This window comes from Biomphalaria glabrata, chromosome 8 (assembly GCF_947242115.1).
Source record: "Biomphalaria glabrata chromosome 8, xgBioGlab47.1, whole genome shotgun sequence".
NCBI classification, from domain to species: Eukaryota; Metazoa; Mollusca; class Gastropoda; family Planorbidae; genus Biomphalaria; species Biomphalaria glabrata.
The window spans coordinates 46,508,017-46,522,165 of NC_074718.1; the positions used below are offsets into that span (position 1 = coordinate 46,508,017).

The window sequence follows — 14,149 nt, forward strand, 5'->3', positions numbered from 1 at the left end:
CCTAGTGAAGACTGGGATATTTAATTTCAGGATCCTTGGGCCCCTCTGAGTCCACCCAGCTCTAATGGGTACCTGACATTAGTTGGGGAAAAGTAAAGGCGGTTGGTCATTGAGCTGGCCACATGACACCCTCGTTAACTGTAGGCCACAGAATCAGATGACCTTTACATCATCTGCCCTATAGACCACAAGGTCTGAAAGGGGAGCTTTACTTTACTATTATTAACTTAACTCTATCTTGTATTTCTCACATTTAATTATTTGTTAAAAACTTTTAGAAATATTTATATTAAGAAAGAACATTTTTACGAAAGTAGCATAACATAACCTAAATATTACTGCAACGACCAATTGACATGACTGAAATACTCTGATGTATCTAGCATGAATACTTAGATTCATTATAAGACATTTGAATGTATTTAATAATTTGGATACAAAAACTTTTCTACAGGTTGGACTAAACGATTGATTGAGCTTCAAATACCTGCAACAGAAAATATGACTCTTGTGTCAGTCTTGGCAGATATATATGAAATTCGACAATGGAATGCTGACGGTCTGCCAAGAGATGCTGTGTCAATTGAAAATGCTGTTCTTGTAACTAAAGGTCGCAGGTGGCCTTTGATGATTGACCCACAAGAACAGGTAAAGTTTCTAAGTAAAAAAATAATGTTTCTAGTATGTACTTGTATTGATTAAAGCTGAGTATTATTGTTGACACTTCTTTCAGGCCAACAGATGGATCAGAAATAGAGAGGCTCTAAATAAGCTTAAAATTATTAAATTATCCAATTCCAACTTTCTGAGAACACTGGAGGCTTGCATAAGAGCAGGTTTACCTGTTTTGATGGAGGATGTTGGTGAAGCTTTGGATCCAGCACTAGAACCTGTCTTGTTAAAACAAACATTTATACAGGTAACATTTTTCTACTACAACTAAACATTTAAACACTTTACTGTATACCAAAAATTTTCTCTGTGTGTGTAAAAGCTGTGTTTGTAAAAGCAAAAAGGTTTAATGATGGAGTTATGTCTCCTGACTTGTTACAACTTCACATAGTCTACCCTTGGACTCCAATATGTTTTGAGGGTTTGGTCAGTGCAACATTCAACTCATTTCTCCATCTATAACTAAAGGGCTTTACATTACAAGTAACATATCAAGCTTTAAACTCCTTTAGGTAATTGAACCTTTTATGTAACCTTATTGACTTTTTCAGTTATATATTTATAAGTAAGGTCACTTTTATCAAATTTGAGAGGCAGAATTATACAATCGAAGGCCTAACGTCATACGGCCGTTGGGCCTTCGAATGAGAGAACCCATCCAAAATTTAACCCCACCCATTGACCAAATCTCTAAAATAGAAACCCCTCAGAATCCTCCTTGGCTAATGAATAAACCCAAATTAAATTTATCCCTCCTTAATTTCAAAAAAGAAAATACAGACCCAAGCATACTACAAGTCCACTTTAGGGAACTGCAGGAGAGCTACGGAGATTGTGGCACCATCTACACAGACGGATCCAAAATGGATGGAAAGGTCGCATGTGCCTGCTCCTTTCGGAACAAAACAATCTCCCGTAGACTCCTCGATGGCTGCTCCATTTTTACGGCCGAATTGCATGCAATATCGCTTGCACTTATGGCCGTTAAAGCATCAGAAAGGAGGAAATTTATAATCTGCTCCGTCTCCAAATCTGCATTGCAAGCTTTGGGGCGGATGAAGACTGACATCCCATTGGTACATAAGAGCCTGAAGCTGTTGGACCATATAACAGCCGACCGTGGGGATGTTGGCATTGAGGGAAACGAAGCCGCAGACAGAGAAGCAAAGAGAGCCCTAAATCATGCGGTGTCAGGAACCCAAATTCCCTGCTCGGACCTGAGACAAAGTATTGCCTCTACCACCTATCGAGAGTGGCAGAACCGATGGGAGGCTGAGACTCACAGTAAACTCAGGCAGATTGTGGCGGATGTCAGGTGGCGGCCCACATCTAAGGGTCTGACAAGGCGTGGTAGCACGACCATGTCCAGACTTAGGATTGGCCACACCTACATCACGCACTCTTTTGTACTGAAGAGAGAGGAGCCCCCACTTTGTGAATACTGTGACTCTCGCCTCACCGTGGAACATATCCTCGTTGATTGCCCCAGATACCAGGATGTCAGGAGAAATATTTTAGAGTCACTAATTTAAATACACTATTTGATAATGTCGACCATGGGAAGGTACTGGGCTTTATCCGGGAAGTGGAGCTATCTACGAAGATCTGATTTATGAATTTGTGAACATGCACTATTTACATTAGTTTTTTACCAAATATTTAAATTTTTACTACCTTTACTATTTTAACTGTGAATAGACCTTGATTTAAATGATATGACTGTATAGAATCTGGCCCTTGTTGTTTAGAGAGAGAGGGATCTTTAGGGGACTGCAGTCACGACATGGCCTAAATTGTGCTGATGTGCCTCAAATCAAAAATCAAATCAAATCATCAAATTTGACACTATGAAAATGCTTCATTTCTAAGGACTTAACATGTTTCTTTATAAGAGTAGATTAAAAAATTTTGACTTTTTTGGCTGCCTAATTAGGTATATGTGAAGTAAAGCTATTGCTTGCTTTAATCCCAGGATTCTCAAAGAGATGCACAGAACAGAGTTAATGCAGAGTGTTCAGATGCAAATGTATTGTTGAACAGAGAGGAAAAAAATGTTACTGTAATCTTTTAGAACACCAGTCTTGGTTGCTGAAGTTATCAAAATATATTTTGTACACAAATAAATAGTATAGTGTTGTAGGTAACTGTGAATGAAAAAATGCGAGGCTAAAATGATAATACATAAAAGGTTAAGGATGACTTTTTTGGAATGCCTCCCCCCCCCTCCCCATTTGCCAATGCTTTCAATGAATTTCTTAGTGTTGTATCTGGTCTCCTTAGTGGTTTTCTTGGAATGTTCTTGGTTTTAATTGAATAGAGTATATGTAGTCATAACGTATGTCCAATTAGAAAATTATTTTCTGGTCAGAGCCTACTTGTTATATTATATCAGATAACAGATAATCTTATCTTATCTTGTCTGCTTACCATATTCCTTTGTAGATTGAAATCTAGATAATGATATTTTAAACATTCTCGAATATCATTCTCATTAAAACTATGTTATGGGCTGATTTATGAGAATTTTTCTTTCCTTTTCTAAGGATGAACTAAGTTTTAAGTTTAGGCTCACAATAGATTTATAGGAAATATAAGAAAATATAAGATGGAGTTCATTTGCCCCTGAGTCCACCCAATTCTAATGGGTACCTGACTTTAGTTGTGGAATGTAAAGGCGGTTGGTCCTTGTACTGGCCACATAACACCCTGCTTGTTAACTGTTGGCCATAGAAACAGATGACCTTAACACAATGTTTCTCAAACTGTGTGCCGCGGCACATTAGTGTGCCGCCGAAGATTTGCAGGTGTGCCGCGGGAGTTTTTAGAACGCCACACGTGCAGCGTTACACAGGTCTGCCTACTATTAAATTTTGATTTTACGTTGCGATGACATCTCCACTTGCAATGACCAGTAGTAGTAGTGGATCTTTCCATTATGACGGAAAGGGGTGTTAGCTATTCAGGCTATGGAATTTCCACTATACATATATTATTATAATGAATAAAATGTTGGCCGCCTTAGCAGACGCACAGCAGTTCTCGAATTGGTAACGATAATAATAAACGATGTGTTTCAAGTAAATTGGTTAGGTGTATGCTAATAATAACAAATTAATAATAAGCCTTATTCATTGTTATCCATGGAGAAATACGTTAGCAAGAATGAAACTGCGAAAGCGTTAAATGAAAAGCAAGGAACCAAACGAAGGTACAAAGAAGATTACACCAGATATGGTTTCATATCTTCTGAACCATTGCCATTCTGTCTGATCTGCAATGCAACTCTGTCGAATGAGACGCTTGTTTCTAGCAAATTGAAGAGACACTTGGAAACTAAATATCCAGCTGTAAAAGCGCAACCGAAGAAATACTTTTGAAAACATCAGGGCTCAACAAAATAAACAAGCTAAGACACTTACGAACTACCTAAAGCTGCCAGAAAAGGGATTGATTTCAAGTTGGATTTTCTATTCATGACGAGATCTGGTGGTTAATGTGACGTTTCTCTCTGATTTATTTGACAAATTAAATTCAAGGACCATCGGAAACCATCATCACTGCATCCTCAAACTGAATCATTTGGTGAAAAATTGTCTTTGTGGCAAAGTAAGATCTCGAAAGGAGTCTTCAACTCCTTTCCTACTTACAATGAATGTGCTTCAACTAAAGAAATCACCCCCATTGTGGCATTAATTTTCAACACTTGGAAGTAATGAATATGGATTGGATGGGTCAGTTATCCATTTGGAAACAATGAAGCTACAAATTTGACAACTGAAGAAGCAGAGAAGCTCATTGATTTAAAGCAACGATGCCGTTCTTAAGTCAAGTTTTGCCGAGAAAAGCCTGGATGTGTTTTAGATTTCAATCAACAAGTTATATCCTGCAATCAGTTTAAAAGCAATCAAAATAATTCTTCCATTTGCATCTTCATGGTTTTGTGAGTTTGGATTTTGAGCACTGACTGAAATCAAGTCTAAGAAAAGAGAGAGACTTCTTACAATAGACGATAAAATGTGAGTTTGTTTGTCGACTCTGGAGCCTCGATTAGATCACATTTGCTCTCAAAAACAGGCACACCCTTAACATTAAATATATTACTTAAAAACAGGTAATATATTTTTTTTCTTTTTATTATAAAACATCTGTTGCTCTTCGTGGTGTGCCGCGAAACTTTTGTAGTTCTTTTTACTGTGCCGCCAGACAAAAAAGTTTGAGAAACACTGCCTTAACATCATCTGCCCCATAGATAGCAAGGTCTGAAAGGGGAGCTTTACTTTTACTTTTACTTAGCTCGTGTCTCATGTTTACAGGAAGTATTCAATGAACAGCGTTTTGGATGTAATCTTTAAAATTAAAACAAAAGTTAGTTTATCTTGTAATATTTCTAAAAGTAATGATGTCTATTCACATGTAAATATTTCACATGTTCCTTCAGATTTGATGGTAATTTCATCCTAACCAAACCTCTCGCTGAACTGTAGGTTACGAATCTGGTACCATTGAGACCATCCGAACAACAGTCCAGCCAGCATATCACACTACCTGACTCCCATCAATTAAATAATAAGGACAAATTTTAGCATGAATAATATTATAATAAATGAAATGACCATAAATAGAATCATGATGAATCAACTAGTAATGAATGAGATTATTATAAATAAAATCAACATGAGTGAAATTATAATTGAATTTGTCATGAATGAGCTTAAAAGGAATTGGAAGGATAGAACTTGCAGTTAAAAACTAAATTTTCAAAGTGATACCCAATGTATAGAGTTTTAGGCCAACATTCTGATTTAATAAAAATTACTTTTTAATCTTTTTTTTCGTTGTTTTTTTCAGGGTGGGCGTGTGTTGATTCGCTTGGGGGATAGTGATATAGACTATGATCGAAACTTTCGCTTCTATATGACCACCAAACTGTCTAATCCACATTACTTGCCAGAAGTCTGCATCAAAGTAACAGTTATCAATTTCACAGTCACCAAGAAAGGCCTTGAAGATCAACTTCTTAGGTTGAAAATTTCTTTCACATCTATTTTTTTTTTCTTGTTACATACATTTTATTTTAGCTCTGGCTTAACATCCAAAGCATTCTTTCAAGACTAAATTAACCAGTCGAATTGTTAAAAAGATTTTTAAAAAAAAAATAAGATTGGTTAAACTAAATACATTACAATTTTTATTACTACTATAAAATCTACTTTTATGTAAATGTTGTTTTATTGTTTTGATTATGAAAATATATAATTTTTTTGGGAATACAATCTGTTTTTAAATAGACTAATTTTTAACTAGGAGCAGTAAAAATTTCAACTAGTTACATTTAATAGGTCAGACATGAAAAGGTTGTTTTTCTTTCTATTGGTTGTAGTGATGTTGTCAGTTTAGAGAGACCAGACTTGGAAGAACAAAGAAATGAACTCATCATGAGAATCAATGCTGATAAGAACCAGCTGAAATCTATTGAAGATAAAATTCTGAAGTTACTTTTTGAATCGGAAGGAAATATATTGGACAATGAAGAACTTATCAATACATTGAATGATTCTAAGGCAAGTATCACATAGGCCTTGAAGTGTGTGAGTTTCACGTGTGTGAGTTTCACTTGTTTCCATTGGTAATGTGGGTGTTTATAACCATTAAAGCATCAATCAAATGTCCCAAGCACATCCTGAGGATCTCTCATTCCTTATATCTCTCTGCAGAAGTAACAGCACTAAAATATTTTTTTTTATAATTCCAGAGGCAGAGTTTAATATATAATAATGATCATATAATTATAATGTGATTTAGAAAACAAAGATGTAGAAGACTAAAAATCAAATAGAAAAAATACCATTATGTTTTGTTAGACTTGGTTCAAGAAAAAACAATGTGCATAAGGTTAAACAAAATTCTAATAAGATTAAAATGGGTCTGACAATATTACCAGAAAATTATATCATGAGGGTGTCCTCCAATAAATTTTACAGCTATTGGGACGAGGGACAGCCCTTCAGGAACACTCTACTTGAAAATAGGTTGTGATGTGGTCATGTGATTTGTCTAAAAAAGGTCTGGGGACATTCTGTCATTTCCTAGTCGGCCTTCAGGGGACCTTTATAAAGAGAAGAGGTGGCAGAGTCAAGATAGTCTGGTAGAGTCCAAGTTCAGTTCTGGACAAAACAGATAGTCTAGTATGATTCTATTAAGTAGAGCAGTACCTTTTTGTAAGGTTCTCTACAGTGAAGTGACTGTGCAGTCTTTCTAACTTCCAATTCAACAGTATTTGACATAGTTTATTAGAGTTGATAAAGTACCTGGCAATCTGAGTCCAGTGTTTCCAGGCAGCCAGATAGATAATCATAACAATTAAAAACAGATAATTTACTCATGTTTAAGCACATGTGTTTTTTTCTCATATTCTTTGACAATCAGTATATGTCTTATCCAAAATATCCATTATTTACAGTTAAAGTTTGATATACAGTGTCATTATTAACTAATTTAGAAAATTCATTATAAAATGTTTAGCTTCTTTGTGTATTGTGTTGCTGATGAGCAGAACCACTTTAAACATTACCCCTGTAAACCGATTATAATAATAATCTTTATTATCCATGAATGCTTTGCTAGATGGTATATAAGATGACAATGACGGTATATTAGATGATAATGACGCCAACCTGCAACAAATTTTAGCACTGCAGCTATGGTTCTTGACAAGGCTAGATGGGATTCTTCTGTAAAATCCATATTGTTTCTTTGTGATTAAAAGAATGAATTACAAGGTGTCAACATTTTTGTCATCTGTGCTTCTGTAATAAATTGGTAGGGTTCGAAAACAGGACTAGGCAGTAGTCAAAAGGACCGAGGAGCCATCTGTATGAGTATGAAGTAGAAATTAGTTTGGTGTATTTTTTAGAAAATCTGAAACAAATTTGAAAAATGAAATAATGCTAGAAAAGATTAGTTTTCTCCCCTACACCCACATTACTAATTAAATTAAAAAAAAAAAAAATCTCCCTCCCCATCATCTGATTGTCTGAAAGGAAAATTGGTCCAGTCCAAAGTTAGGCAATCATGTCTGAGTTTAATTTGAATTTTAGCCTTTATTTTTCCAATGTTTCAAATGCTTAGGATTTAGTCAGAAACATCTTAACCATTTTATTATTTTAAAATTTCATTCAGCTATTTAACAATACAATCTCAACCAGTGAGAAGTCTGATGACCTTCAAACACGACTGGACATTTGCTTAGAAGAGACTACAGTATGTATTTACAAGAATGTTTCTAGGTAATTCTTGTATTGTCACCTGCATTGTGTCTCATGGTTTCAGTAATATTGACATTACTGGAATTGGTGTAATGCAAAAAAAAGCACTCCACTGCCTATAAAATGCTTCCAAAGGCATGCGTCTCAACTAGCCTCTGACAACTAGTCCAACTCAGATATTGGATCTGGCTTGAACTGTTATCTGTAAAGAAGAGCACTGGTGCTTTAACAAGTAATCTTCAGGCAGGAAGGGGCTCCTTAGCTTGCTGGCTACCCACCTAGGAGAAGGAAAACTCTAATTCAAATCTCTACTCATTGCAGCTATATCCAAACATGGGGAAAGTTTTCAGGAGTCAACCCTGAAGAAAAATCAAGAGCCAGTGACCCTTGGGCAGCTTACAGTGCTACACTCTGGCAGAGTCTGGGATGCCGATAAAATTTACTCCTTAACTTTATTGGCATTAACCTTCATTTGGATAGATCAGCTGGTTGCAAGAGGAGGGGGGGGAGGACTGCTGCGTGTGTGACATGGTTCCAATCATAGCCTATGTATTCATCTCAATTACATGAGACCAGTAGTTGTTTCATGACTGAAGGAGGCCATAAATTAATTAAATATATCTCATAGTGCCTCTAGTATATCTTGTTTTGTGGGTCATGCTTTATTTTGTAGTATGCTTGGTCCCCTTTCACATCCTTCAGATGCAGATGATGCAAAGGTCATCTGTTTCTATTACTGATGGATAACAAGGGTGTTATGAAACTAGCCTTTTCTTAGCTAATGTCAAGTACCCATTATTTATATTGTAAATCTTAAAGAATTCATTAACTAAATTAACTTTGATCTTACTTACAAATTAATGTGACATGTGAAATGAGTTATTCCTCTAGTGATTGCTTTGATTTTCTTTCAGAGGTCTCTTTGAAAAACACAAGCTTGTATTTTCATTTTTGCTTTGCTCAGAGATTATGAAAACTGAAGGGGAAATAACTCCCTTGGAGTGGAATTTTTTTCTCCGTGGACCTATTGGAGTTATAGAGAAGGTACTAGACATTTTGATTATTATTTGTCTTCTTCTCTTATTTCAACTTCATTTATTTTAGGAAATGCCTTCACAGAAATGAAATGACTTTCTAGAGATCCTAGAGATATATAAATATGTTATCATTTTATTATATACATTAGGAATAAAAAGTTTTAAATAATAGTACACTTGTATGGAATAGTGATTTTCTGTGACCGTGGCTGTGTATCAATGATTAGCCTCTTTATGCAGAAGAGAAGTTAAAAAGGGAAGATTGTAAATTTCAAGAGATTAAAATGCTGAATGCCACAGAATTTTCTGTACATCTTAAAGATTGTAGCTTATTCAAATCAATTAGATTTGAGAGTTTAAATTTATATAACCATTGAGAATCAACACACTTTGTCACCACTGACAACTTGACATATTTATGGATTATTTAGAATCTCATTGAAAGAGGAAGGTTAAACAATTATAGAACACACAACTTCTATCAAAATAAAAACTTTTTTTCTTTTATTGTAATTAAAAGCCATTACATTTTCTATAGCAAAATGTCCCCAAACCAGAAAACACAACATGGCTTCCATTAAATGTTTGGAAAATGGCCTGCGAGATGAGTGACACATTTGAAGACTTCCGTTACATCCATTATGATTTGGATAAAACACCTGTATGGATAAGACTGGATGAAGGCCCTGAGGTAATGATAATGATAACAAAATGCATTACCCATATAAAAAAATATTAAAACAATCAGTCAATCAAACTGAAGGCTACATATCTTAATAATTAGGACATATCTTCAAAAAAGATCATTTCATTCTTTGAAATCTGTCTCTTTAATCTATTTGTACATAATAATGAGAGACTTAACTCTGCAAAGGCATTGTTTTTCTGGCTGATTTAGGCAACCCATTTCAGGCGTAGGAAATAAATAGCACTTTTTAGAATTTGTCCTAGCATTTGGAATGAGAAATATGCCTTAATCACTTGTCTTATATTAAATTGTTTTATTGTGGTTTTAAATTATACAAAATATTTTACAGTTTGTGGCATAGTAACCATGGCACAAATGGGTTCCGTGAGCCCAGGCTCATTACCAATCTCTTATAAAAAAAATGTGTTTTAATGTTTTGAATTATTACATTATTTTATTTCCCATTAATTCTGTGATTATAATTTTTAAATTGTCTGCAGTATATTGCCATTTGATAAAGAAACTGATGGGGCCTCCATACAGTTTTGTCATTCTAGATTCATTGTTTTAACCCTGTGCCCAAGAGTCTCTTGCTACCCCTTCTGTTTACTCTGTAATGCTAGCCAAACACATTTTCTGTAATAGTATATAGCCTGGTGAGCCAATACACATAAAGCAATGAACAATCAAAATAAGCACTATATTTCTTATGGCCCTAAAGAATTCACATTAGTCTGAACACATTTGGATGAATCTATAATAAAAATCTGTCGTTGAAATCATTAATGTATACTGTGTACAGCTCTCTGTATTTTAGTTCACGTGTTACTGAGTTAGACTCAGATGGCGAGTCCAGTCACATTTATTGGGTTGGTCAGTTCTTGGCTTCATATCAGGATTTCCTGACTACAAACTCACTCACGAAGCTCTATTGCTATCTTAAAAAGCTGAACACATGGACCAAATGAAGATCATAAAATAAAGAGCAGATAGTTGCTATCTTTGCACCTAAAAAGCAACAGCTTTTGTTGAACCCTATGATGATAATATTCATGAGGTCGAAATGCATTTTATTGATTAAGCCAGTTACCTGATGAAAAAACAACCACAAAAGTGCAAACATAAAAAAAAAAAAAAAAAGCAGAAGATGCAGATTTAGGAGACGCCCACAAAAATTCAGACTTAAGAAACAACCAGCAAACTTGCAGACAAAAGAAACAAGCATGAAGATTAAGACAAGAAGCAATTAGCAGAAAATGCAGACATAAGAAAAACACCTTGAAGATACAGACATGAGGAACAACAGGCAGAAGATGCAGACATAAACCTTTAAATTCAAGAGTGTAAATTTGAGCCTCCAACTAGGAGCAATTAAGTGACTTGGCATCTTTCACACAAAAATTGTAGTGCTTGTGACAATAACAAAACAATAGTGCCTTGTGACAAAAATAAAGTTTTTTTTATTTCACTTTCTCTAGTGGGTATTCCCATTTTACATAGTGATTTATCAATCTATCTAAGCAATGGACATAAAGTTTATACAATAACTGTTGGAAATAAAGAAAATGAACAAGATAACAATTATTTTGGTGTATGATTAGTTTAGTTCTTTCCTTGTAAATCCTAGGCACAATTTGAACCGAAGGGGGTATGGGGTGAATGTTATGAAAATGATTTACTGTATCAGTTGTCGTTGTTATGTTAACGTGTGCTTGTAACTCTCCATAAGAATGTGTTCAGCAAATATTAGAGATGTGTGTTGTGTAGTCATTCAGTGTATTTCGACTCTATTGTACTATTATGTTCCTAACAGGAGGCAAGAGAAAAAAAGTGTTTTTCTTTACAATAACTGTTACAGAATTTTAAAAAGGCTCATTTTATTAACAAGGATGTATATTATATTCAGCTTGACTTGGGCCTCTAGGTCTAGGTTTTACAATGTTATGAATGCAAGAAGCTTGTGAAAGTTTCTGCGTTTTAGATAGAGTTAATGGAAATTGGAATGATCGCCTGACAGCTTTTCAAAAATTAATGTTTGTTAAAGTTTTCCATGAGGAAAGGGTGAGTTTTCAATTAAAAGTTTTGTTGTGTGCCCAAATGAAAGAGCATCACACTCACGTCTTACAAACCAGTACATAGACCTACTATTCTAATTGTGAAACTGGCAAAGGGGATCAAAGGATCTTGTGCCATAGCCTTAAGTTTTCTTACCATGGTCATAGTTTAAATATTAGATCTATGTTCTGCGGCACAGGTTCTCTGTAAAATCACATCACATCTTAGATCCCTGGGTTAGGGCTGTCAAATGGATAATCTAGATCTATGGCCTGCTAACCAAACTCCTTCCCAGTTAAAGGCTCATTCTGGCTTTTTACAATATGATGAATTAAAAACATTGCTTACACTCACAATGTTCAAATGTTTAAAAGGAGTTGATATTCTCTGTAACATGAATTAATTTAATGTTGAGGTAGAAAGACTAATTGAATAGATCTAGATCTAGATTAATCTAAATTGATACCAGGGTTATCCTTCAATGCTAATAGATATCTTGGGGCTTTTGAGATTGTTGATCCATTGAAAATGATAGAAAAAAGTAGCAGTTAGGATCAAAATAATCTTCTAACTATAAAGCACTGTGTGTAAAATTTTTTCAACGAAGATATTTTTCTTGGGTTTTATGTGAATAAAAATTAATTATATCCTTTTTGGATTTATTGTTAACTTTTATATTATGTCAATTCTGTTTTTATCCTAGACAACATTTGCAGTGACAGAGTTTGTTTCTGAATGTTTAGGGAAACAATTTGTTGAAAGTCTTCCTGTCACATTGCCAGAACTCTATGAAAGTATGTCTAAGACTACTCCACTGGTCTTCGTTCTTTCTCCAGGATCAGATCCAATGACATCATTTCTACGTTTTGCTAAAGATATGGGAGTTCATGAAAAGTAAATACAGACATTTTTTCAATAAATATATTCATTAAATTAGTTTTCTACCATAATATAAATACCATAAATACCATAATATCTTGTACCTGGTCTGAAATTTCCCCAATGAGGTCTATATCGTCTTCAAACCTGAGATGGACAAAGGCTGCCCATATGGTCAAGTAGGAGTAAATCCTTCTTGAGTTTCCATCATAATATGCTTCAGAAATATGTTAATAAGAGCTGGAGAGAGAATGCATCCTTACCTCACTCCAATGGATGTCCTAAAACTTTCTCCAACTTTGTTGTTCAGAAGTATTGAGCTGTTTGCCTTAGGGTGTAGGGCTTTGATATTATTGATAATGTTTTTATCCAAGCTGATCTCCCTCATCCCTTGCCACATACCATGATGCCAAAACCAGTCAAACGTTTTTTTTTTTTTAAATCTGTGAAGTCGTGTACCAGTTTATTTAGCTGTTTAAGACATTTTCTCCTTTAACAGTCTAATGTTAAATATATTTTTAAGAATGCTTCTACCTTTGCAAAGGACCTCCTCAACTTTTGAGTCTGTTGAAATTATTTTTAGCATTATTCTGCTTGGATAACTATTAGACTTTATCGTTCTATAGTTTGTTTGTTTTTTTTATTGTCTCAAGTTTTCTTTCTGGAGCAGTGGAATAAAAAAAAAATTTGGTTCTATTCTTGTGGCAATGTTTTTTTTAATCCCATATTTTCTGGCAGATAGTCCTAAAAATTTTGTTATATTTGAGCCATTGTATTTTATAAGTTCTGATGGTATGTTATCCCTCTGATGATACGATAAAATACCATCAGAAGGATAGAAGTGTTACTTATTTGAAACCTATCAATTTTTTATTTGTTTTATCTTTATACAGTTTAATTATATATTTAATAAATTCTTCTTTGTATAACTTTTAATTTGGAGCAAGCTGGCTGAGGGAAATTTCTGTGGCATTTTACGTCAGGAGAGACGATCTTTTCCCTTTGCAACATCTTGTGTGACTAAAGAGGCCAATCCTTGATACACAGATGTGATTGCAGGTTGGGCACATGTGATCACCAGGTGCCATTGCATTATCACCCTTCTTTCTGCTTCTGTAGTGTATGGCATCTGCAATCCGAGACCCTTCCTTTATGCTCTCTCTTCTTGTAGATCTATCCAGTGCTACTTTTTCCCAGCTGCTTGTGTCGATTTTGAAGAGCTTCATGTCACGTTTGCATACATCCATATAACGTAAAACTGGGTGACCAGCGGCTCTCCTGCCTTCTATTAGATCACCATATAGAATATCTTGTGGAAGTCGATCTACTGGCATTCTATGAACGTGGCCAAGCCAGCCAAGGCATCTGCTGCTGATAACAGAGTGCATGTCCTGGCATCCTGCTCTTTGTAGCACTTCCTTATTGGTTATCTTATCTTGCTACCTTATTTTAAAGATCCGCCTTAGGCATCGGAGGTGGAAGACATTCAGCTTTTTTTCTGCCATGAGTAAGTTGACCAAGTTTCACTTCCGTATAGCAAGGTGCTCAACACA

At 35.0% G+C, this 14,149-nt stretch overlaps 1 pseudogene; it reads left to right on the forward strand.

The window, feature by feature from the left end:
• Positions 1-14,149, forward strand: part of LOC129927857 (dynein axonemal heavy chain 6-like) — a 49,451-nt pseudogene that overhangs the window by 14,661 nt on the left and 20,641 nt on the right.